The sequence below is a fragment of the Mustela lutreola genome, chromosome 3 (genome assembly GCF_030435805.1).
Source record: "Mustela lutreola isolate mMusLut2 chromosome 3, mMusLut2.pri, whole genome shotgun sequence".
NCBI classification, from domain to species: Eukaryota; Metazoa; Chordata; class Mammalia; order Carnivora; family Mustelidae; genus Mustela; species Mustela lutreola.
The window spans coordinates 119,883,120-119,908,734 of NC_081292.1; positions in this window are offsets into that span (position 1 = coordinate 119,883,120).

Here is a 25,615-nt window from a genome sequence, read left to right on the forward strand (position 1 = left end):
AAAAAGGGTCACATCCTACTTTGGGAGAAAAAATGATTTGCAGCTACTCATAAGTTGTCAGATATCACCTATAAAATATATGGACTATTGTACTCTTGATTCTCTGTGGAAATCTGCTTTTAAAGATGACCCTAAGATGTCAATGGCAGAAAAATTCAGTGCATTACTTCAAAAGAAAATTGTAAAAATAATAACCACTAATGATACTGTATATATTAAGTTGTTTTCTCTTATTCTTTCCTGTAAATCTACTCTATTTGATACCATTTCACATTTAGAATAGTGGGTGAACAACTGAAATATATTCTGAAGAACTATGTAAGTAAAGCTTTGTAGCATAAAATGACACTAAAATGTAAAAATTGTATAATTATTTTCTTTAAGGAAATGTACTGCTGGTGTGGCAGCATAATTCTTAATAAAAATTGACTTTTAACTTTGTCTCTGTTTCTAATGTTGTAATTGTTATACTTCTGGTTTCTATAAATTACAAAAGTAGAAATGTAATACCTTGGGATTTCTAACTGGAATATGAAAAGGTTACTGAATTTTTAAAAAGGGTTTCTAGTCTATCAAGTTTTGACATCATTCCTTGTGAAAATTACAAACTTTAAAATACTCAAACTATTTACTCGCAGAGCTGAAGTGAGATTTTTTCCTCCTGTCATGGCCAACCTGATATTTAAAGTAGGAGAAAGCATTGCAGTAGTGACACTGTAATGTACGTTTTAGAAATCAACTAATACAGAGCAGATGAAGGCTATATCTTTTTTTCTGAAGCTACATATATTAAGATCACTTTACTTTACTTTGTATTCAAACATGATCCTTAATGGTCTGGCAATGGGTTATGTTTGTATTCTCCAAATTAGCATCATTACATTCAGCCACACAACTTCGTATCTTACCAACATTATTGCAAATAACATCTTTCTACCATGGGTGCTTTTATGTTACAAATGTTGATATAGGATGTGCATATTTTTGCATAATACAGAATGCAGTAGAAAGAAAAGTACCTTGAAAAATAGATGTGCCACTTTATAATCTTAAATATGTAAGCTCTGGTTTCCCAATTCTCTTTAATTACAATATTTACTAAATAATGAGGTAAGGAAGAAAATATGCATTTACTTTTGGCTTCACTATTACCATCTAATGAAAGTCAAAGTATTCATTGACAGAAAGTGAATAACCATTACTATTTATTCATTTCTCAAGAAACATTTACTAAGTGCCTTTACAACTAAATCAAGAGCCCATCTATGGTTCCCTGGATGAATATTCTTAGACAGATGGCATTGGCTACCACAGGTGGTTAGCTAGCAAGCTTGCTTAGAAAATTTGACACCACAATGTCAAGATTATTGTTCCAATGTGTTTAGGGATCAGCTAACATCAGTCTCTCCAGTTCTTTATCCTTAGCTATCATCCCCACAAACATAGGTTTTAGGTGAAAAGAAATCAGGGGAAAATATTACTAATGGCTTCACAAAACCCTACCATCCCTGCAGAAAGCATGGCAGAGCACCAGCATTCTGAGATTCACAGTTACCACAAATACTTTTAAAAGGTTAAAGCTGAGGAGTGCCTTGCTGGCTCAGTTGATAGAGCATGTGACTCTTGATGCTGGGGTTGTGAGTTCAAGCCTTCCACTGAGGGTAGAGTTTACTTAAAAAAAAAAAAACAAAAAAAACCAACCAAACAAAAATACCTGTCAAATTATAAAAGGTTGAAGCTGCTGGAGAAAAATGAACAAATTAAGAAAATGGTATAGCTTATAATGCTGTATATTAATTGTACTTCAATTAAAAATAAAAATAAGTCAAATACATAAATATTGAATTAATAATGAAACTAAGAAATGATGTAGATGAAGTAGCAATTTTTGCAATACAGCCTTGGGTAAAAGAATCAAAGTTAAGCCTAAAACACACAGATGGAAAAAAAAACCCTATGCTATTAATAGTAGTAGGTCACGAAGTGTGCAGGAAAGGAATGGAACTGAGATTGTACTAGAAGGGACAGTGGAGCAGAGTTGGACATTTTTATTTCAGGTCATGGTCTGTGGTAACCGTAGGTGAAACTCAGATATCTGACGATGAACAAGGAAAAGGATGGTAGCACTCAACCGCTTGAAATCAAGAGTGATCACAGGCAGCATGGAAGGCAAAGATGCCTTGTGTTTCTACCCTAACTGTCTAAATTATATTTTATCATCAATTAAGAAAAAACTGTCCCATATCAACTCCATTTTGTCTTTCTGTTTCACAGTTAGAATCCGTATGATTGTGAACAAAAATTTCTAATAAGCTAAGCTTTCCTCATGTTCAGGCAGATAAGCACCTGATGTAGAAAATATGGCTCAAAAGGAAAGTATTTTTCTATGTCACAGGGTGACAGAATTAAAGATTTCTAAATAGAGTAGACCAAAACATTAAATTGTTCAGAGGAAGGATGCTTATGGAAATAAAATCAACAGACGTTCGTTTGTGACAGAACATCAAGATTATTTAATAAGCTCATTGTTTTTTCACTTAACAACTAAATCAACTGGCCAGTGAGTTTAGACAGGTAATATATTTGATTCATCTTTCCGCTGAGAAACACCTACCACAATGATTAATATAAAGTAAGTATGAAATAATTATATGCTTGTTGAAGAAGAATCAGTTCTTTGAACAAATCCATTAATGGATGGTTCTGAGCTTGTGAAAAGAGATCCCAAAATATAAAGTTTTTTAAAAAAATTACTTCATGTCCTTGTTTTTAATTGGAAATAATTTTTCATTTCCTAGTTAAATGACTGCCCCTCAAGAGCTTGTAGCCTCAAAAGGAATGCCAAATGCAGATTGCTCCAGAGGATGACAATGTCAGATGCCATGTGTAGGTAATTTTCATTGACTCTGCACACACTGGCTTGCCTGTTGGGGAGAGGGGAGAGGGACACAGAGATTATTTATGAGGAGGTTTTCTGAGTTTAAAAAGACAAAGACAGGGGTGCCTGGGTGGCTCAGTGGGTTAAGGCCTCTGCCTTAGGCTCAGGTCATGATCCTGGGGTTCTGGAATCAAGTCCTGACTCAGGATCCTTGCTCAGCGGGGAGCATTCTTCCCTTCCTCTCCTTCTGCCTGTCTCTCTGCCTATGTGTGATCTCTGTCTTTCAAATAAATAAATTTAAAAATCTTAAAAAAAGATCAAATCTTGATTAAAACTGTATGTCTGAGATAGTACAGTGGACGCTGAATCTGGTTAACAGAAGCAATTAGGCTTTCCCAATGTCTGAAACAAAACAAAGAAATGAACAGTCAAAAGTACAGAATTTGTTGCGGACATCGGAAATCAGATTTCATCTTCACAGTTGGCCAGAGCTTAGTCGCCACTGTTAGCTTTAAAAAGGCATACACTCCCTGAACCTCTGCTTCTGTCATCCTCCTGGCCTCTAGACATTTCAGTTTGTAACTCTTGATATTAGTTTTGGGAAAGATCCTAACAAATATTATTAAAGGGATGATTTATGTGCACTTAGAAGTGAAATCAGTGATTACTATTAAGTGCAAGTCATGGCGGACTAAACTAATTTCATCTGATGATGGAGAAGCTAGTGTGAAGGACCAGACATCATGCAGCCAAGCACATTTGCTTATTTTAGTCTACATTCCATCAGTATGTTTTGGTGGCATGCATAGATAATCACATTTTTAATAAGGAAGTGTTCTCTTACTTTTAGCTCAAGAAATGGATTTGTGGAATTTTATTATATTTTTATTGTATGTGTTATTGTTTTTCTTTGCCAGTCACATAAAAAGTGGTTGCCTTACTCAAGATGAATGATACTCATTGTGACAAAGAACTTATTGAATGGCTTTTCTCCTTTTTATACACTTTCAGAGATTGGATTTTTGCAGTTTCTCATCCTTTGCCATGTTATTTTATGAAGGGAAGTGGACTTATACAATCAATATTTATTTTTATATTCAGAGATATTGTGTATTTGTCCTAATAGCTGCATTTTCCCACCACTGATTTGTTGTTAATGGCATATTACCAAAGATATTAAACTAAGAGCTGAACATTAAGCATTTTTCCTTCATTAATGAGCCTAATAAGTATAATGTAGTTGTATCAGTGCTTAGTCTAATTACATTCATAATACATTCTTTTGTAAGTGAAGCTTATAACAATTTATAGGCTCAGCAGTTATGGGAAACTTCTATATCAGGTTTGTTACAAACACGATTTACCCATTTTCTTAAATGTCATACTTCGAGTGGCATCAATAAAATAATCATTAAACTGTGATGTTCTTGAGATTGTGCTAGAAGTTATCAAAGCATTGTTACTTTTTTATAATGTCATAATTTTCATGGTTCATAAAAAAGACATAAATTATCAACAATTTTTATATTGAATTTTAGCAGCTTTTTGTAGCAAATTGAATTCAAGGAAATGCAGAGCTACTTTGTTGCCATACCTTTATATTTCAATTGTCATTCTTATAATAAGCATCCCTGATTTTATAATTCACATTAAAATGAATGTATTTCCATTTTCTGGGGAAAAAGGGAAGACAGAAATATTATTTAATTGTTTTTAGGAGAGAGTGAGAAAACCATGGATAAAGAGTACTTCATGGGATGTCTCGGTGGCTCAGCTGGTTAAACCACTGCCTTCATCTCAGGTCATCCCAGGGTCCTGGGATCAAGTCCTGCATCAGGCTCCTTGCTCAGCAGGGAGGCTGTTTCTCTCTCTGCCTCTGCTTGCCCCTCTGCCCCTCTGCCTGCTTGTTCTCTCTCTCTCTCTGACAAGTAAATAAATAAATAAATAAATAAATAAAAATGAGTGCTTCAATGAACTTAAAGAAACAGAGATGAGTGAGTTTTTAAATTTGGAAATGGGAAGTATAAAACGCTTATGGATGTAGAGAGATAAATGAGAGAGGAATTGAAGAAGAATCCAAGAATTTGAACCTGGGCAATCAGCAGTCTGTACTATTGACATGATTGGATACTATACTATCATACATTATGGATAACAAATGCAGGTAATAAGTAAAGCAACTTTGTGTCCAGGCTCCCAGTTACTGAGATATATGAGGTAAATTCACCTGCAGTCACAGGAACTCAGAGAGTCACAGGTAGCTTGTAAGTTCCTTGAGGGCAGTGTTCACGTATGTTCTAATCATCATTATTTACCTTGATTCCAGTATATCAGTGTGTGGTAAATATTTGTTCAATGAATGAAGAACACATACACATCATATTACATATATATCACACTGCAGTAGAATGTAATAGATAATATAGTAGAATATAATAGTAGGTATATAAATATAAATAAATATATGTGTGTATATATGTATATATATAAATATATGTGTGTATTTATATATGTATACATATGTATATAAGTATATATGTATATATATATGTGTGTGTGTGTGTGTGTGTGTGAAATAGGCAGAAGTAGGTTAGTCTCTTCACTAAAAATTCAGGAAATTCAGATTGTTAATTAGTAGGAGATGATTCAAGAAAATTGTCCAAGGAAACTGGTTTGGTCTAAGATTGACAATCTCTAAAATAGTAGTTATTGTCCACATGTGCTATTGAGTATTTGAAATCACACTGTCAATTGAAATGTGCCCTTAGTAACTGCAAAACACACATGAGAATCTTGGATTTTGTAACAAAATGTACAATCTCTCATTTACAATGTTTGTATTGTTTATTGTATTAAAGAAGACACACTTAGTCACCTATTTTTACTGCTATAATTTTGCTACTAGAAAATTTCAAATTTCAAATGTAGCTCCTGTCGGTGGCTGGCATTATATTTCTAATCAAAAGCAAAGGCTAAGAAGAAACATATCTTGAAGCTTCTTTTCTCTTCTGATATTAAAAATTTCCATAAATATGAGAGTGGTAGTAACAAAATGTTTTTAGATTAATAATTTATAAGCCCTAGTGAGTTTTAGATTAATAATTTATAATCCTTAGTATTTTTTTTCTGCAAAAAATGTTTTATTTCTAATTTACAGTTATAAAAAATCAAAGTTCTTAGTGTTAATAACTTATTGTTTTTATTTCAGGAAGATATTTCTAAAGTCTGAACCATGCAGGTGTCCCAAGGAAGGTATTTCTACTATGCCATGAAAATCTAAAGTACAGTGACAATAAAACATTTAAGATAACTTTTCATTAAAATGACTAAACTTAGAGTTAAATGTAATCTTAAAATAACAATAATTTGGGTTTGTCTGGCCAAGAAAAAATATGTTTTAAAGGAAGTGACTTAATTTAAAGCAACTATTGCTAATTAAAATTAATTGAATATTGAAAATATTTAAGATTCTGACAGCTATCACCTTGAAGGATCCAATGAATGAATTCAAATTAAATCTCCCAGAACACCTGAGCACATTCAAGTGCTAAAATAATAAACATAAAATATTATTTCATTACACTGAATATTAATAACTAAGCTGGGGTTATGTAATCTAATCACTTTTCATAGCTTAATTTGCTATGACTCACAATTTTATTCTACCTCATTTACATTTCTTTATCCAAGTCACCAGCCCCAATTCTTGAGTTCTATCCATTGCATTGACCCTAGGAGTCTAATTGGATACATTGAAACAACCCACTTTTTGTATCCTTTGCACTAGTCCCCCTACCCACCCTTTGCATATTCTTTGCATGGAATCCTCTTCCTTTCCAGTGTCTTCTAGTTTACTGCAACACATGTGTCAGAACTCAGCAGAGGTGTCCCTTAAAGTCTTCTTTTGTCAGGTACTTTCCTTTGAAATTTCATTGATATGACTTAATGTAATTGCAATTTTTTTTTTTAAATTTCTGGGTGGTCTTTTATTAATGTTTGTCTTTTCCACTAGAATGGTCCTAACTTCCGGGATGAGGTCCAAATGATTCTCAGTGTTGTATCCACAGCATTTTGCATGTTTCCTGGCACCTAGCAAGATTCAACAAGTATTTAGCAGAAGAGTAGAGTATCTGTATTCATAAGTTCTAAAACATAGTACCCGAATATCTTTTTTTTTTTTAACCTAATGGTCACCTTTTGGTGATCAATCTTGTTTAGGCAATTAAAAGTTTAATTAATATACTCTTCTTGCCTGTGTCTTTTCTTCAAATATTATTTTATCTCTGCACGCAGGCCTGTTTATTTTGAAAGGAAATGAAAGTAATTACCCCCCCCCCATGGGTAGCTACTTTAAAAGTAAATGAATAATTCTCCAAAAATATTAAAGACATGTTAGGTGCTACAGAAACAACAAAACAATCCAGATAGGCCTTTTTCTCAAGGAGCATAGAGAAGTAGGGAGGTGAAGACATAGTAATATAAATGTTGGTTAGACAGTGATTGGTATAAGAGAGGTACAGAGTTTTTCAAGTCCAGATGATGGAAAGACTATCTCCAACTAAGGTAACAATCAAGAAGGACTTCACGAAGAAAGAGGTATTGGATATAAGCTTTATATTTTATTTTATTTTATTTTTAAAGATTTTTATTTAGTTAGTTATTTGACACAGAGAGATTGAGCACAAGCAGAGGGGAAGTGTCAGGCAGAGGGAGCAGGAAAAGCAGGCTTCTCACTGAGCAATGAGCCCGATGTAGGGCTCCATCCCAAGACCCTGGGGTTATGACCTGAACTGACTGAGTCACCTGGGCACCCCTATGTACAGGATTTAAAAAATAAGTAGGGTTGGGGCCTTCAGAAGTGTCTCAAGAAGGAAATGCCATTTATCTGAAGGACAAAAAATAAAAGAAATGGATGGAAGCTGGGCATGGAGGAATATATATAAATGGTGAAGAGTTCACCATTTCTCTAAAGTAGCAGGTAAATGAATGCAGTATAGTAAGATAGCCCAAATGTAGACTTAGAAGGCAGGTAGCCATGATTTTAATTTCTAGCTCCACTATCTACTGGCCCTGGGGATTTGAGGCAAACCAGATCTCCTCTACAAGCCTCAGTCTCTCCAACTGAGAAAAATGGGAGGAATGATATAAGAAGTTTGGGGTCAATTGGAGAAGTAATAAAATAATGCTTATTTAAAGTTTAGGATAGCAAATCCTAAATAAATGATAAAAAATGGGAGTTAGCTCTCAGAAGTACTTTGAAACGAAGTTACCTAAGATTTTAAGTATTTGTGGTTTTACTATGTTGTCATTTGTTCTCTGTTGCCTCTTGAGTGAGACACTTGAGCATATCAATTAAGAGAACCAAGTTTAAAATCGGGCTGTATGTCTGAATTCTGATTTGTTTGCTCCTAAGTAAATAATTTTAGGCAATTTACTTATACTTTCTGTGCCTCATTTCCTCATTTATAAAATGGTAATACTAACGATTATGGAGATCAAATAAGTTAATAAATACAAAGACCATAGAACAGTGCCTGGGAGCGTTGTGTGTGTATTTAGAAACTATTATATAAATGTTAGCTATTGTTATTGGGTAGTCGTCCAAAGTATTCTAGAAAATTTTGTCTGAAGCAGAGATGTGTCCAAGAAGAAAACAACATGCTAGCCCAGTGTGAGACAAATTGGGAAGAGAGACAGAGTTGAAACAACTCTCCTAATTGGATGAAGCGAGGACTTGAACAGGAATGGATGAAGGCAGAAATGAGAAGTGAGGGAAGGCTTAACAGAAATACACTCTAGAGGAGAGAGCAATTGGAAACTTATGGGATAAGGGGAAAGGGGTCAGTGAGAGGAATGTCAATATTGAGAATTGAGAGATGTTGCCTCAGACAGAAATAAGAAGTCAGAAAAATGAGCCGATCTGAGATGGACATATTTTGGACAAGTCATGCTTGTGTTGCTTTTGGCACTTCTCACTGGAGATGTCTAGTAGGTGAAAATGAAGGTTTCAAGTCCAGAGCATTGAATTATAGATTAATAGGTGATAGTTGAAGTTTGAGAATAACAGGGAAGAGAGGTTAGAGACATAACATAATAAGATTGAGGGAACTTATACATGAAAAATGTATCTAGCAGGTTAGAAGAAAAGTGAACTTACAGGAGAAAAGGATAAGAGGGAGCCTAAAGCCACTGTTTTTATTTTATTTTTTCCAGCTTTACTAAAATATAATTGGTGCATAAAATTATGTACATTTAAAGAGTACAAATGTGGTAATTTGATACATCTGTACAATGTAAAGTGATTACCATAATCAAGATAATTAACACATACTTCACCTCACATAGTTACTACTTTTATGTGTGTGTGCTGAGAACACTGTTGATTGGCTTTTTCTTTTTTTTTTTTAGCAATTTGCAAGTATATAAGGCAGTATTATTAAGTATAGTTACAAAGCTATACATTAGCTCCCCAAAATTTATTCATGCTATAACTGAATGTCTCTACTCTTTGACTAAATCTCCCCATTTCCTTTACTCCCAACCTGCTGGCAAACATAGTTCTACTCTCTGGTTCTATAAATTTGACTTTTTAAGATTTCACATAAATGAGGCAATACAGTATTCGTCTTTCTGTGTTTGGCTTATTTCACTTAGCATGATGTCTATCCTCTAGTTTGATCCATGTTACAAATGGCAGGATTTGGGGTGCTTTGGTGGCTCAGTTGTTGAACGTCTGCCTTCGGCTCGGATCATGATCCCAGGGTCTTGGAATGGAGCCCCACATTGGGCTCTCTCTGTGTCAAATAAAATCTTAAAAACAAACAAACAAACAAACAAACAAAACCATACACACACAAATGGCAAGATTTCCTTCTTCTATTTTATGACTGAATAATAGTGTGTGTGTGTGTGTGTGTGTGTGTGTGTGTGTGTGACATTTTCTTTATCCATTCACCTGAAGAAGAACTGTCATAGGCCAAACCATTAGCCTTTGGCATCTATGGGTGCAAAGGTAATTACAAGAATAATTACAAAGATAATTACAAGTTGCCTGGCCTTTGTTAACTGCACTAGTGTCTTGAAGAAAAACCATAACAAAGTTGGTTCATCCAGCTATTTCTCAGGGCACACTGTGAAAGTCTCATGTATTCATGAGCTAGCTCAATATTCAGAGCTATCCATGTCTTCTACAGCTGGATTGCAGGCTGCTAAAATAAGGCCTAGAATTTAACGTAAGTGTGGTAGACCTTGCAAAAGAGATTGAACTCTCACCTTTGACGGGCCCTACACCACCAAAGTAAGGATCCCTAGTAAGAAAAAAACTGTGCCCTTATGACCTGGGATGGGGACATAGGAATTACTACCCCTGAGAACTTTAAACTCTCAGAAACTGATGAGTTTTCCAGGATTACAGACATAGATCTCCCCTCTCCACTCACTAGGTGAGATCAGCCTTCCTTGACCTGGAGATAATAAAAGACCCCATCTGATATGGATGCCTTTCAAGATAGTACTTATTCTTCTCATGATCACTCCTGCCTGCCTTCAGTGCTTCAGTTCTCAAGTTAACCCAAGTAGGCTAAGACATACCTGCAGAAACCAGGGGAATGCTTGTATAAATGGTGATGTTTAAATGACAACAAAATATAAGGCTGATAGGACATATTTCCTTAACAGTGTTCTCCCATAAAACAGGATTTAGCATTCTATTAAGTTACCTGAGACTGATCTTCATATAGGACTAGGATGAATTCCTGAAGTGTGGACACAATGATAACCTAGAGAGTATTGGAGATACCTGAATTACCTTGGCTGGATATTGAGGGAGGGATCAGAAAACCAATAGGAGGTTGTGTTAGAGTGGATTTATTATGTGAGATCAGAGCACCGATCATTGACTCTTTTCTCAGGAGGACCCAACTTTCCTTCATTAAGTCAATAAAGGGACACTAACACTGGAAATAATAGTCATAGTTGTTCTCTATCGGCCCGAGTTAACTTCAGAGATGCTGCTACAGACCTTTACTTCCTACTGTTAGTGAGGTTTATAGTCCAGGATTCCAAAATAGCAGAACAGGTGGCAACACTCAACCATCAGTGGCAAGATGTATGTGGTCACCATAATGGGCCATAGGCTTGAGTGGCTACCAGACCACCTTAACTTATAGGTATTCATACAAAGGATAACAAATGTGGTATTCCTAGGCATGGGATAGATGATAGTCAATTAAGATAATGCTTGCTCTGTATAAGTAAAAAATCTAGATTTATTAAGTTGAAAGCTGATATCAATCTATTAATACAAAATTGTGGTCCTTTTCCTAATTTCCTGATCAACCTTAGTTCTTAGACAGAACTCATCAGTTAAAGGGTACTCTAGGTGTCCTGAAGAAGAGACTCTGCCTTATCACATTAGTGTATACAAAAACAATACTTATTTTTCAAAGGAATCTGTTGTCATTTGCTGAAGTCATTGTACACTGAAGAAAGGGTAATAGCTAATACAAGGTCTTAGTTGACAGTAAAACCAGAAGTTTCAAAAAGTCCATCATAACTCACAGGCCTTATGAAATCCAGAAAATATACATGCTTAGGACAAATACATTTTAAACTGATTCCAATGATCGCACAGTCCCACTTCATGGTGACTTCCCCCAGACTTTCTTTCTTTCTTTTTTCTTTTTCTTTTTTTTTCTCTCTTTTTTTGTTATAATAGTTTATTTTCTAAAAACAAAATGGAGTACAGTTTTTCCTCCTTCTACATGCCTAGTACATAATTAATGCTCAATACATTTTTATTATCATTAGAATCACAACTTTTGATTATAAGTCCAGTGAATCTACTCAAAAGGTTCTGAATTCTCTCTGAAACAAAACAGTGATTCAAAACTCACTCCTGCTGAAAAATCTTCTGTGGCCCCTCAGAACCTATATGGTATAAAGCCAAAATTCTCTACTGTCATTTAGAATTCTTAACACTCTGGTCCCAACTTGCTTTTGTAATCTAGAGCTTCTGATATAGTCAAAAAGCAACAATCAACCAATCAATCAATCATTAAGATTTGGCATCCTACCTTAGCCACTTAACCTTTTTCCTTCTCTGCAGTATTGGGATTCTTTCTTTCTTTCTCTTTGTGTTCTTTCTTTCTTTCCTTTCTCTCTCTCTCTTTCTCTCTTTCTTTCTTTCCTTTTTTAAATTAACATATAATGTATTATTTGCCCCAGGGGTACAGGTCTGTGATTCATCGGTTTTACATAATTCACAGCACTCACCATAGAACATACCCTCCCCAACATCTATCACCCATCCACTCCATCCCTCTCCAGTGCCCCAGCAACCCTTAGTTTGTTTCCTGAGATTAAGAGTCTCTTATGGTTTATCTCCCTCCCCAGTCCCATCTTGTTTCATTTTCCCCTCCCTTTCCCCACAAACTCCTGTCCTGCCTCTCAAATTCCTCATACCAGAGAGATCATATGATAATTGTGTTTCTCTGATTGACTTATCTCATTTAGCATAATACCCTTTAGTTCCATCCACGTCATTGCAAGATTTCATTTCTTTTGATGGCTACATAGTATTCATATATATATATATATATATATATATATATATATATATACCCCACATCTTCTTTATCCATTCATCCGTTGATGGACATCTAGGTTCTTTGCACAGTTTGGCTATTGTGGACATTGCTGCTATAGACATTTAAGTGCATATGCCCCTTCAGATCATTATGTTTGTATCTTTAGGGTAAATACCCAATAGTGTGATTGCTGCATTGTAGGGTAGCTCTATTTTCAACTTTTTGAGGAATCCCCATACTGTTTTCCAGAGTGGCTGCACCAGCTTGTATTCCTGCCAATAGTGTAGGAGGGTTCCCTTCCTCTGCATCCTCGCCAACATCTGTCATTTCCCGAGTGGTTAATTTTAGCCATTCTGACAGGTGTGAGGTGGTATCTCATTGTGTTTTTCATTTGGATTTCCTTGATGCCAAGTGATGTTGAGCACTTTTTCTTGTGTCTGTTGGGCATTTGGATGTCTTCTTTGGAAAAGTTCATGTCTTCTTCCCATTTCTTGATTGGATTATTTGTTCTTTGGGTGTTGAATTTCATAAGTTCTTTATAGATTTTGGATACTAGCCCTTTATTTTATATGTCATTTACAAATATCTTCTCCCATTCTATTGGTTGTCTTTTGGTCCATTAGAAGAAACTACCTCCCTAAATTTTAAAGAAAGAAAAACTTATTTATACATACACAAAAATAAGGGTAAACATGATGAAGGGATAGAATATGACTGTAAAGATGAAAATTTAAAAAGATTCTAAAAAAGGAATTGATAAGAAGTTGGTTGAAAAAAGAAAAAAAATGTGATCAGGCTGGAGACTAGAATAAAGAAATATGCTAGAAATATGATCTGTTGGAAGAAACTGTATCCCAGAGTTTTAAATAAAGAAAAAGTTATATGTATACAAAAAATAAGGTTAAATACAGTAAAGGGATAGAATATGACTATAACAATGAAAATTTAAAAAGACTTTTAGAAAGCTATGGTTAAGATAAAATCATTAAAAAAGGTTAAAATAAGAAAGGGGAAATTTTAAAAAACAGAATAAGAAAAAAAATAAAATTTAAAAAATTTAACTATTAAAGACTAAAGAATCGTGGGGGAAAAGCCATGAATCCTATGTGCTGTATTCCTCTATCACTGGTGTTTTATAGTTCTCATTGATCAGTAAACATGGTCTTGGCTGGATGTTCTTGCTGATCTTCTGGAGGAGGGGTCTGTTGCAGTGATTCTCAAATGTCTTTGCCCAAGGGGGAATTGCACTGCCCTTGCCAGGGGCCAGGCTAAGTAATCTGCTCAGGTTCACTCTCGGGAGTTTTTGTTCCCTGAACGCTTTCCGTACAGCTTTGGAGGAGGAGAATGAAGATGGCGGCCTCCAAATCTCTGGCCCAGAGGACCCAAGAGTTCAGGGCCCCACTCCTCAGTGTGCCTTCAGAGAAAGGCAGTCAATCCCTTTGGTGTCCCTGGTCTCTGCTGCACTCTGAGCTCACCTGGCCTATGACTGGGTTTCTAACTCTGGTGCATGGCCCCGTTTGGAGTCTCTAAACCAAGCAGATTCCTGCAATGTGCTCCCACACTGCTCCTCCTGGTGGAGGAAGGTGAGTTTACCTGGATCTACCACTTGTGCGGTCCCTGCCTGAAGGGCAGTGGCCTGACTGTGCCAGAAATCATGGTTTGTGGCAACCCTGAGTTGATAGCCCTCCTTGCCTCCATCTCTGTAGCCAGCTTCCCCACTCTGATACCTGGGAGCTCTGCCACACTCGGGCACCCCTGGTCTTTCTGTGACCCTGAGGGACCTGAGACCACATTGTCCCAGAGAGGGCTCCACCCCCAGCTTAGCCCCTGGAGCAATGTCCCTCAGTGGAGCAGACTTTTAAAAGTTCCAATTTTATGTTCCGCTGCTCTATTGCTTGTCAGAAGCCAGCCCCTTCCTCTGCGGTCTATTTTTCCATATGTCGCCTCAGATTCACTTCTCATGTTCTACCTTCCAAGAAGTGGTCAGTTTTCCATTCCTAGAATTGATATTATTCTTTATTCAATCTCCTGTTGAGTTTGTATGTGTTCAGAATGGTTCGATAACTATCTAGCTGAATTTCTGGGACCAGATGAAATTTAGGTCTCCTTCTCCTCTGCCATCTTGCCTCTTCTCTCCCCCAGACTTTCAGATGCTTTATGGAGATGGATATATTTAGCAGTTGGTGAAATACTTACTTGGATTTCTTGACCTGTGGAGTAACAACTGATATGTTAGAAAGAGCAAAGTGGAAAATTCTAAAAACTGCCCACACTTCAAGTCAAGATAGTAAATCAGAATCAATACTTCAGTCCTGTGTAGAAATGTAGAGATTAGTGCTATCCTTAAATACTAAAGGATTCAGTCTGATGATTCCCATCATATTTCCCATTTAACACATCAGTATATTTTTGGCAACAGGTAGATGTATGATGGTAAATATCAACTAACTACCATAAACTTAATGAGGTATTGTATTCAGTACCAGATACAGTATCTTTAACCCAGAATGAGAACTACTCCTCCACTATTTCTCAACGCAAAGTCAACAAAAGAGATGTGTTGTGAAATAAAGATTAACCTTTTAGGAATAAGTTCATAGGCAGATAGAAAGGCTATATTAGATAAGAATAGATGATTAAAAATAGTGAGAAGGTATAACTGATGTAACAATATTCTAAAATTAGAATTGAGATATCAATGTAAGTGATAGAATTGAAGCATAGTAGGAATGTTCTTTCTCATATCCCTACAACAAAGGAAAATATACAGACCTTTTGTGCTAGAAATGTAGAAATGAAGGAAATAGTTTCTATCTTTACAGTGAAGTATGAATCTGTTTACACTTAGATAACCCATTATCATTTATCATCAATCTTCATTTTTGTTTTCATAATGTTGTGTTAAGTATTTTTACTTATGTTGTCTTCTCAATAATGCAGACCCTTGAATCTACAACTCCTATTTTATATCATAACTTTTAATAGCAATAGTTTAGCTATTTTGCCATTTTCTCCTTGTAGAGTTGGCTGACCAATAGCATATAAAAGGAAAAATCTCTCCTCTCTTATTGGTGATTTTATTGGGTCCTTCCTCTTTTCTTTTGGATAAGTCTGTCTTATTACAAAAAGGAACCAGCTCCTGGTTTCATTTTCATTTCTATTGTTTTGTTTGTTTGTTTGTTTGTTTGTTTCTGTATCACTTATTTCTGCTCTAATCTTTATTATTTCAATTCTTCTGCTGGATATAGGCTTCCTTTGCTGTTCCTTTTCTCACTCCTTTAGGTATAGTGTTAGGTTGTGTATTTGAGACTTTTCTTACTTCTTGAGGTAGGCCTGCATTGCTATATATTTCCTTTTTATGGCTATTTTTTACATCTCAAAGGTTTTGGATCATAGTGTTTTCATGTTCATTTGTTACCATGTATTTTCTTTTTATTTTGTCTTTAATTTCCTGGTTGACTCATTCATTCTTCAGTAGAATTTTCTTTAATCTTCATGTATTTGTAATTTCCCCTTTTTTTTTTCCCCTGGTGATTGACATCAAGTTTCATTGCATTGTGGTCTAAAAACATGCATGGTATGATCTCAATCTTTTTGTACTTGTTAAGGCCTAATTGTGACCCAGTATGTGATCTATTCTGGAATGTCCCACGTGCACTTGAAAAGATTATATATTCTGCTGCTTTAGGATGAAAGGTTCTGACTGTATCCATTAAATCCATCTGGTCCAGTATATCATTCAAGGCCATTGTTTCCTTGTTGATTTTCTGCTTATATGGTCTGTCCATTGCTGTAAGTGGGGTTTTAAAGTCCCCTATTATTATTGTATTATTATCAATGAGTTCTTTATGTTTGTTATTAATTGTCTTATATATTTGGGTGTTTCCAAGTTAAGGGCATAAGTATGGACAATTGTTAGATCTATTTGTTGGATCAATCCCTTTATTGTGATATAGTGCCCTTCTTCAACTTTTGTTACAGTCTTTGGTCTAAAATAATAGTTTGTTTGATAAAAGTATTACTATTCTTTCTTTTGATGTCCAATTGCATGATAAATGATTCTCTATTTCCTCACTTTCAATCTGCAAATATCCTCAGGTCTAAAACGAGTCTCTTATAAGCAGCATATAGATGGGTTTTGTTTTTTTATCCATTCTGAATGAGAGAGGAGAGATCATAACCAACATCATAGAAATACAATTTTAAGGGAATATTATGAAAAATTATATGCCAACAAATTTGGCAATCTGGAAAAAATGGATAAGTTCCTAGAAAAATATAAACTATCAAAACTGAAACAGAACAGAAGAGAAAACTTGAACAGACCATTAACCAGCAAAGAAATTGAATCAGTAATCAAAAATTTCCCAATAAACAAAAGTCTAGGGCCAGATGGCTTCCTGGAGGAATTCTACCAAACATTTAAAGAAGATTTGACACTTATTCTTCTCAAACTGTTCCAAATAATAAAAAAGAATGGAAAGCTTTCAAATTTATTCTATGAGGCCAGCTTTACCTTGATTCTAAAATTAAAGACCCCACTAAACAAGAGAATTACAGGCCGATATCCCTGATGAACATGGATGCAACAATTCTCAACAAGATAGTAACAGATTGAATCCAACACTACATTAAAAGAATCATTCACTTCTATCAAGAGGGATTTGCTTTTGGTTGTAAGTGTGGTTCAATAGTCACAAATCAATCAGTGTGACACACTGCATTAATGAAAGAAAGGATAAGAACCATATGATCCTCTCAATAGATGCAGAAAAAAGCATTTGACAAAACACAACATCTGTTCTTGATAAAAACCCTCCACAAAGTAGGGATAGAGGAAACATACTTCAAGATAATAAAGACTATATTTGAAAGACCCACACTCAATATCATCCTCAATGGGAAACAACTGAGAGCTTTTCCTCTATGGTCATGCTGAAAGTCCTTCCTCAGACATGAGACAACAAAAAGGAATTAAAGACACCCAAATCATCAAGGAATATGTCAAATTTTTACTATATGCAGATGATATAATACTCTGTAAAAAACCTGAAAGACTTCCCCCCAAAATTGCTAGAACTGATACACAAATTCAGTAAAGTCTCAGGATACAAAATCAGCATATAGAAATCAGTTGCATTTCTATACACCAATAATGAAGTAGCAGAAAGAGAAATCAAGGAATTGATTCCATTTATAATTTCAACAAAAACCATTAAGATACCTAGGAATAAGCCTAACCAAAGTGGTAAAAGATCTATACTCTGAAAACTATAGAACATTTATGAATGAAACTGAGGAAGACCCAAAGAAATGGAAAAACATTCCATGCTCATGGATTGGAAGGACAGTATTATTTAAATGCCTATGGAATGAGAGGAGATATTTGCAAATGACATATTCAATGAAGGGTTAGTATGTAAAATCTACAAAGTACTTAATCAAACTCAACACCCAAAAGCAAATATTCCAGTTAAGAGACAGGCAGAAGGCATGAATAGGCATTTTTCCAAAGAAAGCATCCAGATGGATAACAGACACGTGAAAAGATGCTCAGTATCACTCATCATCAGGGAAATGCAAATCAAAACCACGATGAGATATCACTTCACACCTGTCAGAATGGCAGAAATTAACAACACAGGAAATAACAAATGTAGGCAAGGATGTAGGAAAGGGAAACCCTCTTACTCTGTTGATGGGAATACAAACTAGTGCAGCCACTCTGGAAAACAGTATGGGGGTTCCTCAAAAAGTTAAAAATAGATGCCATATGATTCAGTAATTGAACTACTAGGTATTTTTCCTAAGGATACAAAAAGACTGATCTGAAGGGCATAGGCACCCTGATGTTTATAGCAGCATTATCCACACTAGATGGATAATTTCTTTATACAAAGAGCCTAAATCCATTAATATCTATCTATCTACACACACACACACACACACACACCATGGAATATTACTCAACGATCAAAAAGAAAGAAATCTTGCCATTTGCATTGATGTGGATGGATGTAGAGTGTATTATGTTAAGTGAAATAAGTCAGCTTAAGAAAGATAAATTTCATATGGTTTCACTCATATGTGGAATATAAATGGATACAATAGAAACAAAAACAAATGAACATAGGGAAACAGGGGAAAATGAGAGGCAAACAAGCCATAAGATACTCTTAATTCTTAATTATAGGGAACATACTGAGGGTTGATTGAGGTGGTAAGAGGATGTACTAAATGGACAATGGGTATTAAGAAGTGCACTTGTGCTATGTGCTGGGTGTTATATGTAAGTGATGAATCACTGAATCCTACACCCAAAACTAATATTACACTGTATGTTAACTAACTGGAGTTTAAATAAAAATTTGGAAGAAAAAGAGAAACAAAGAAAGAAAATGGTGAGGTCTCAGAGTTTCAGATTGTCAAAATAATCCTAAGGAAGGAATAAATTTAAAGGGTCACAGAACATTACTAAAATTATTAAGAATGGAAAAATGGTCATGTAAAGCCACAAGGAAGGTAGAAATGGGAATATAACATTCTAAGGGCATGAAGGTACTGAGAAAGAGGAGGACATATTGAGAGTCTTTAAAAAGGAGGTTCAATGTAAATGATAGAAGTGTGGACAATAATGATCATTTCAAAATTGAGGATTTTGGAGTGGATCATTCTAAGAGATGAGAAGGTTCAAGGTAAAAAGCAAAGACTGGGCAACTAACGTAAAGGAAAAACAAAGGCTCGAGAAGTTGAGAAAATGAAGAAGCCACAAGACTGCAGTGACTGAAATTCTTCTAATGAAGGTGTGGCGCCATAACCAGCAAATGAACGTATTATTTCAGGATGAATGGAAGGAGGAGCTCCAGGAAATGTGTAACGCAGACTTTTCATAACTGGTTGATTCACTGAGAAAAGTTAGAAGAGAAAAAATGGAGGTCTCCAAAAGATTTTGTATCTTGCACCGCCCCCCCAAACCGAACCAAAACCTGTTTCATGAACATAGTAAGAAATAAAAATACACTAATTTGACACCATTTCTTATATCTGTCCAGCTTATTTAGTTGTTTTATTAATTGAGAAAGTAGTATCTCATTATTCATATAACTCAGGTTCTAATGTCAGCATTTTACATATATGTGATTTGAATTACCATCGTCATTATTATTATAATTATTATAATTACCATCAGCATTATTATTGTTGTTGTTATTCTTCTAGTGTGACATATATTATAAAACAAAACATAAATCCAATTTTTGTGGAATCCCTAATATATTTATGCTGTACCAAAGAGTTAAGCATATCCTAGTCTGATCACCAATGTCATACTTTCATCAATCCAGCGTAAACACACTTTATAAATAAGGTATACTTCTTTTTTTTTTTTAATAAAAGAGGAAATTAAATCTCAGTGAGCTAAACAGCTTGCTGATAACAACGCATCCTAAGAGTAGCGAAGTTGAGACTTAAATCCAAGACTATGACATTAACCCTTCATAGTAGAGTTTAGGCTACTGTTTGAGTAGGACTTACTTAAACTTATTTGAGTGCTCTGGATAGCCACAAAATCATTGATTTAGTCTCAACATTTTTTTTTCTCCTTAAATGAAGAAGACACTGCCTGTTCTGTTCTCTTATCATTTGTTTATGGTGTGCCCAGCCCCCCCTCTTGTGTTGACATGAGGTTGTGTTGAATGTTTTCTAATCAAACTTTTGTCAGGCGTGCCTTGACTTAAAATTCCCTTCTACAAGAAAGTTCTCCCTCACAGGAGAACTATGCTTGTTATTCTCCTTTTAGAGACACCCGCATGTCTTTCAAGATGGAATCTCTGTAAAGGGCTGCTCAGTTGAATTAAGATGAAGGATGACAGGAAATGCTAGTAGGAAACAGGCCTCCATGAGCTGCCTCATTGTGAGTCCGAGGAGGTGCAGATGCTGTAAACTCTAACAGAGGTTCCCTGCTTTAAAGAGAAGAACACAAGAGAGGTGAAGAGAACAATCTCTGCCTACTTTACATTTTTGTATCAATGTGCTAATAAATTAAGTTCTGGTTTTAAACTAAGACTTGTTTCCTGCTGCTGTATTTATGTGTATTTTGTGTGTGCTTTTCCTGTCCATCTCTCTCTCAGCACACACATCTATGCAAGGATACACAGGGTCGAGGAGTGAGGCTAGAAACTGGGCAGACGAAAGCATCTCTGCAAGTTAAAAAGGTAAGCAGCGAGTGGCGGAAAGCCCTCCCTGTATAACCTAAGATCATAACTGGGAAAGTAGAAATGTGTGGCGACTTCCGGGAAAATATCCACCCTGGGATCCTTGTAGCTAGGACACGTGTGTGTGGGCTTCACAGGGAAGGCAGAATCTGCAGGACTGAGAGTCCGCATGGCCGCCTGACCCCGGGTGCTGGAGACTGCAGCCACTGTGGCTGATTACAACTTGCTTTCTTAGGACAGGTGGCAGGAGGTAGGCAGTGTTTTCTGCTTCCCTCCAGGGCTTACTGACCTTGCTGTGTGAAGTAAAGGGTAAAAAAGGTGGTTTTTTTATTTTTTTATTTTTTTTTTAAATGTAGATGCATCCAGTTTTGGCCTTGGAGAAACATAAAGGTAGCCTCTCTGATGGGAGTTCTACTAGGAAGGAAAAGTTATAAAAGACAAAAAATGAAAATGAAAAAGCAAATAGCAGAAAAAGAGCCTCCAGGTGGTGAGAGAAATGGATTTTGTGGAGTAAATTTTTCACAGGATTTCTCAACATCCAAGCACTTAATTACAATTTTATTTAATCTCCTCAACAATGGGAACACATTGAAGGGCTTGTGCTTTAAAAAGATGAATGTGATTGCTGTGTCAGGGCACAGAGAAAAGAGCCACCAGAGGTGGAGGGAACATTAGGAGGTTTTTATAGTCTTCCAGAAGAGAGGTAATAAAGACCTGGACACTTAATACTGGATATATATGTTTTGTAGTATTTTCTGTTAATTAAACTTCTTAGTATAACAGTGCAGGAGAGAACTTGTTCTATATTTTATAGATTTCCAGGAGTGCTAGGAAAAGGGGAGAATATGCCACCAAGCAATAGTCCATTAAAAATTAATTTCTGCAGAAATTCATTAAAGCTTGAATGGATGATGTGTTTATACATGTACCTTACCTACCCACTCCCTCATAAATCTCTTTGGGTATATGCATCTAGGAGTCATATATTAAAATGGGGTAAAATATAGACAATATTTATGTGGCAACAAGCTGGTCAGATGGTAAAGTAAAGGCATTTAATGTTGAGAAATTTCGAACAGCTTTCCTCTGTAAATAAGCTACACTGTAAAGCACACATACGAATTCTCCTAATGCAGTTGAGTATTAACTTCTCATGCATGAATGCACAGGTTATTAAACAATTAAATTAAGTGTAATTCAGAGGCTGGGAAAGTGGGGACATCTGAAATTAATCTGTTAATTATTAGCTGCATCAGAAGGGTGTTTAGAACAAAATAAACAAAGTGGTAAATTAAATTCCACCTTGTTGGAAAGTTGAATATGGCTGACTCAATTTGCAAGTAAAAGCATGGAAGATGTAACTAACTAGTAAAATCCCCCATTTTTCTTTAGCTTTTCCTGTTTACCTCGACAAGAAGGGAAGGGAGGCATGCGGGAATGGATCATAAAGTAACTTCAGGGCTTGCTGTGAACGGGGGAGCATCATGGCAGCAGCACTTGCTTGAGAGCTGGTCGAGTTTACAGTTTGAGCTTGTGTTTGGAAAGGTGAATACATTTTCACATCTTATCACTGCCAGTTTAAACAGAATTCATTTCTAAGAGCATGAATATGGAATTTTTATGTAGAGACTGTCCTAGAACCTGCCCCAAGAGGTCCTGCACAAAGAGGACAAAAGCTGCAACTATGGACCATACACCGTGGCACCCGTATTTCTGCCTCTGCCAGGATCTGCCTGCTTCACAAGGAAATGAAGAATCAAGGCTCCTTGTTGTTTCTAGGCTTCTAAGTATGAACTTTGGCTCTGGAGTTTGGTGTATGTGTTTCTGTTCTATAAACAGATGCTGGAGGGGACACCAGCAGTACCATTCACTTGTTCCTGTAGCAGTTAAAGAATAGTTTCTTTTAAAAATATTTCCTGGATTTATCCTTTTGTAAAAAGAGCAATTGCCATAAAGGATTGACATAATGGAGGCTTTTTATTCAACAAGCAGGTTTTAAAACCATTCTTTTTATGTCATAGGTAGTTTTTGCTCCAAGTTTTGTCTTTTCCCATATGAGATACAAATATGGCAAGTTCCTTAAAGATACACAGTTCCTAGCTCCATTTATAATTGAGTTTAAACAGATTTAAGAGTAGGTTAAATTTATACGCATTATTTTTTCAAAGGTACCACAAGTCTATACTCAGTAAACCAAGTACAATAATTTAAAGAGTGAAAAAAATATTTACATATTGAATACAGTGTATTTAAAATTAAGTTTTGGCAGATTAAAGGGCAATGAAATGCATATATTTGAAACTCTGAAACCTGAAGCTGTGTAATAAATCACATTTTTTGGAAACAACTAAAATTAAAGAAATCTGAAGTACAAAATAATGTGTGTTTTTCAGATCTCACCTGTGCAAATTCCGCTACACAGCCTAGATGGGAGAGAGAGGACATGAACATTCTGAGTACAGGCGATTCAGCCTGTCCTTTCTCTAATCACCAGGAGCAAGCATGAGAAGAAACATGAATCAATGTCCTTCCCCAGCTGGTCTGTGTTCCCTGATACCTCTCAGAGTGTGTACAGCTCACTGTATTAAGGGAGATTTTAATGCTTACAAGTATCTCCCTATCATTCATTCCCCTTGGCTTCGAAACACAAGCCAACTAGATCCAATGCTCAATGGAAAAACAGTGATCTATCCCAGATCTGGAGGGAAAACAAATTCCTGTGTGGGATGTGTGTCATCGTGGAGTCCCACTTACTCCTCAGACAATAGTGCTTCTCTAAGGGGTCAAAGTATTATGCACTTGGTGTCTTTACACAAAAGAAATGTGTTCTCTCACAGTCTGGAGGCTAGAAATCTGAAATCATAGTGATGACAAGGACGTGCTCTTTTTGAAGACTCTAGGAGGGACTCAGCTGCATGCTTTTCTCCTACCTTCTGGTGTTACTGGCCTATCTTGGACTATCCCTGGCTTTTAGATGAATCACTACAATCTCTAATTTCTACTTCCATGGTCATGGTCTTCTCTCTGTGTCTGTGTTTCTATCTGTGTCTTGTCTCTTCTATTTTTGAAGACATCGTCACGTTCAGTTAGGGCCCTCATCTTAACTTCACTGCCTCTGCAAAGACCCTATTTCCAAATAGTATCACATTCACAGGTAGAGTACTGGTACCACAGGTACTTCAAGATATTTTGGAGGGAGGGGTGATTTATAATTCAACACACAACGGGGTCTTGCAGTTAATTTTGACCACAAAAAATTTGTTTTTCCTTCTGTACTGACTTGGAAACCTGAATTCTCATTTAGAATGTAATTCTGTGGAACATATATCAGAAATATGTTTTATATTATGTTAAATTTCTTTTTCAAAAAGAAACATTTATTCTTGTGAGAAGATCACACATTTGTCTAAATATCCAGCTATAATCAGAATCCCAGAGAAGATACTAGGACACTACTTTACTTTACCTATGTCTTTTTTTTTTTTTTTTCTCTCTTGTTAATATTTGTTCTCCCTATGTCTGAGCTGACAGGAAAAGATACAAAGATTTAAGGCTACCTCAACCGTAATTAAGTTTAATCAGAGTATGTAATTATATAGAGTGAAAAGTTAAGCCAAACTAATGTCAATTATCTTTAAAAAAAAAAAATAGCTTCCCTGATTTAACCAGTTCCCCCTCTTTGCTTTAGGCAGCTTTAAATTTAGTAAATCTTGAAAAGATAGGGTAAATCTCACTGACTTACATGGAAATAAACTATAATCAGATTCATTTTTATTTTCCTTTTTTAAAAAAAGATTTTATTTATTTAGTTTGAGAAAGAGAAAGAGAGAGCACAAGCAGGGAGAGAGGCAGGCAGAGGAAGAAGCAAGCACCCTGCTGAGTGGGGAGCCTGAATGGGGAAGCTATTCCAGGACCCAGGGATTATGACCTGAGTCGAAGGCAGTCAATTAACCAACTGAGCCAACCAGACGTCCCAAGAAATATATATTTTAATGATTTTTTAATGGGGCAAACACCTTTACACCCAGTCCTGGGGTCAAAAATAGAACATTGTCAGTCATTCCAGAAGCCTTTCCCTGTGCCTGTCCCAAGGTCAATCAACGTTTGTTATCTCTCTAAAAAGTAACCATTCTCCTGACTTACAGCAATCGCTTCTTGGTGTTTATTATCCAAATGTGCCTTTCTAAATTTTTTTTTAAAGATTTTATTTATTTATTTGACGGACAGAGATCACAAGTAGGCAGAGAGGCAGGCAGAGAGAGAGGAAGGGAAGCAGGCTCCCTGCTGAACAGAGAGCCTGATGTGGGGCTCAATCCCAGGACCCCGGGACCATGACCTGAGTTGAAGGCAGAGGCCTCAACCCACTGAACCACCCAGGTGCCCCCCAAATGTGCATTTCTAGACACAATTGTTTGGTCTTGTCAATTTAGATTTTTTGTCCAGATGTTGCTGTTTCCCTGATACTGTTTGCTATGTGTCCCAGTGCACTGTGTAGCCCAAGATTTGGCAGCTGGATCAAGAGGTCTCCTGAGACTCAGATATGATACCGCTGGTAGTGTATTTTTCGTCAGGGGCACAAAATGTCTGGGTGTCTCTCTTTTTGTGTAGTTAGAAGCTGTGATGATCAATAATGTATTTATTCATTGGGAGTTGCAAAACGGTGATATTCCAGTTATAAAATTTGTTTTTCATGTGTTAGTTGAAATAGTTTTATATAGAAATGCTTACCTTCATTTATAATTTTATAAACCCAGTAGCAAATTCTAAACTTAATTTACTAGTTTGCTATCATCTCTGAAGGGTACCAGCTAGTTTTTCCATTTTTAATCATTGATTTAAACATATTTGATGGATTTCAATGAATTGTTCTTATCTATTTTGAGCCTCAAACTGTTCCTGTAAGAGCCTCTTTCACTTTGTTCTCAAGCTCTTTTGAC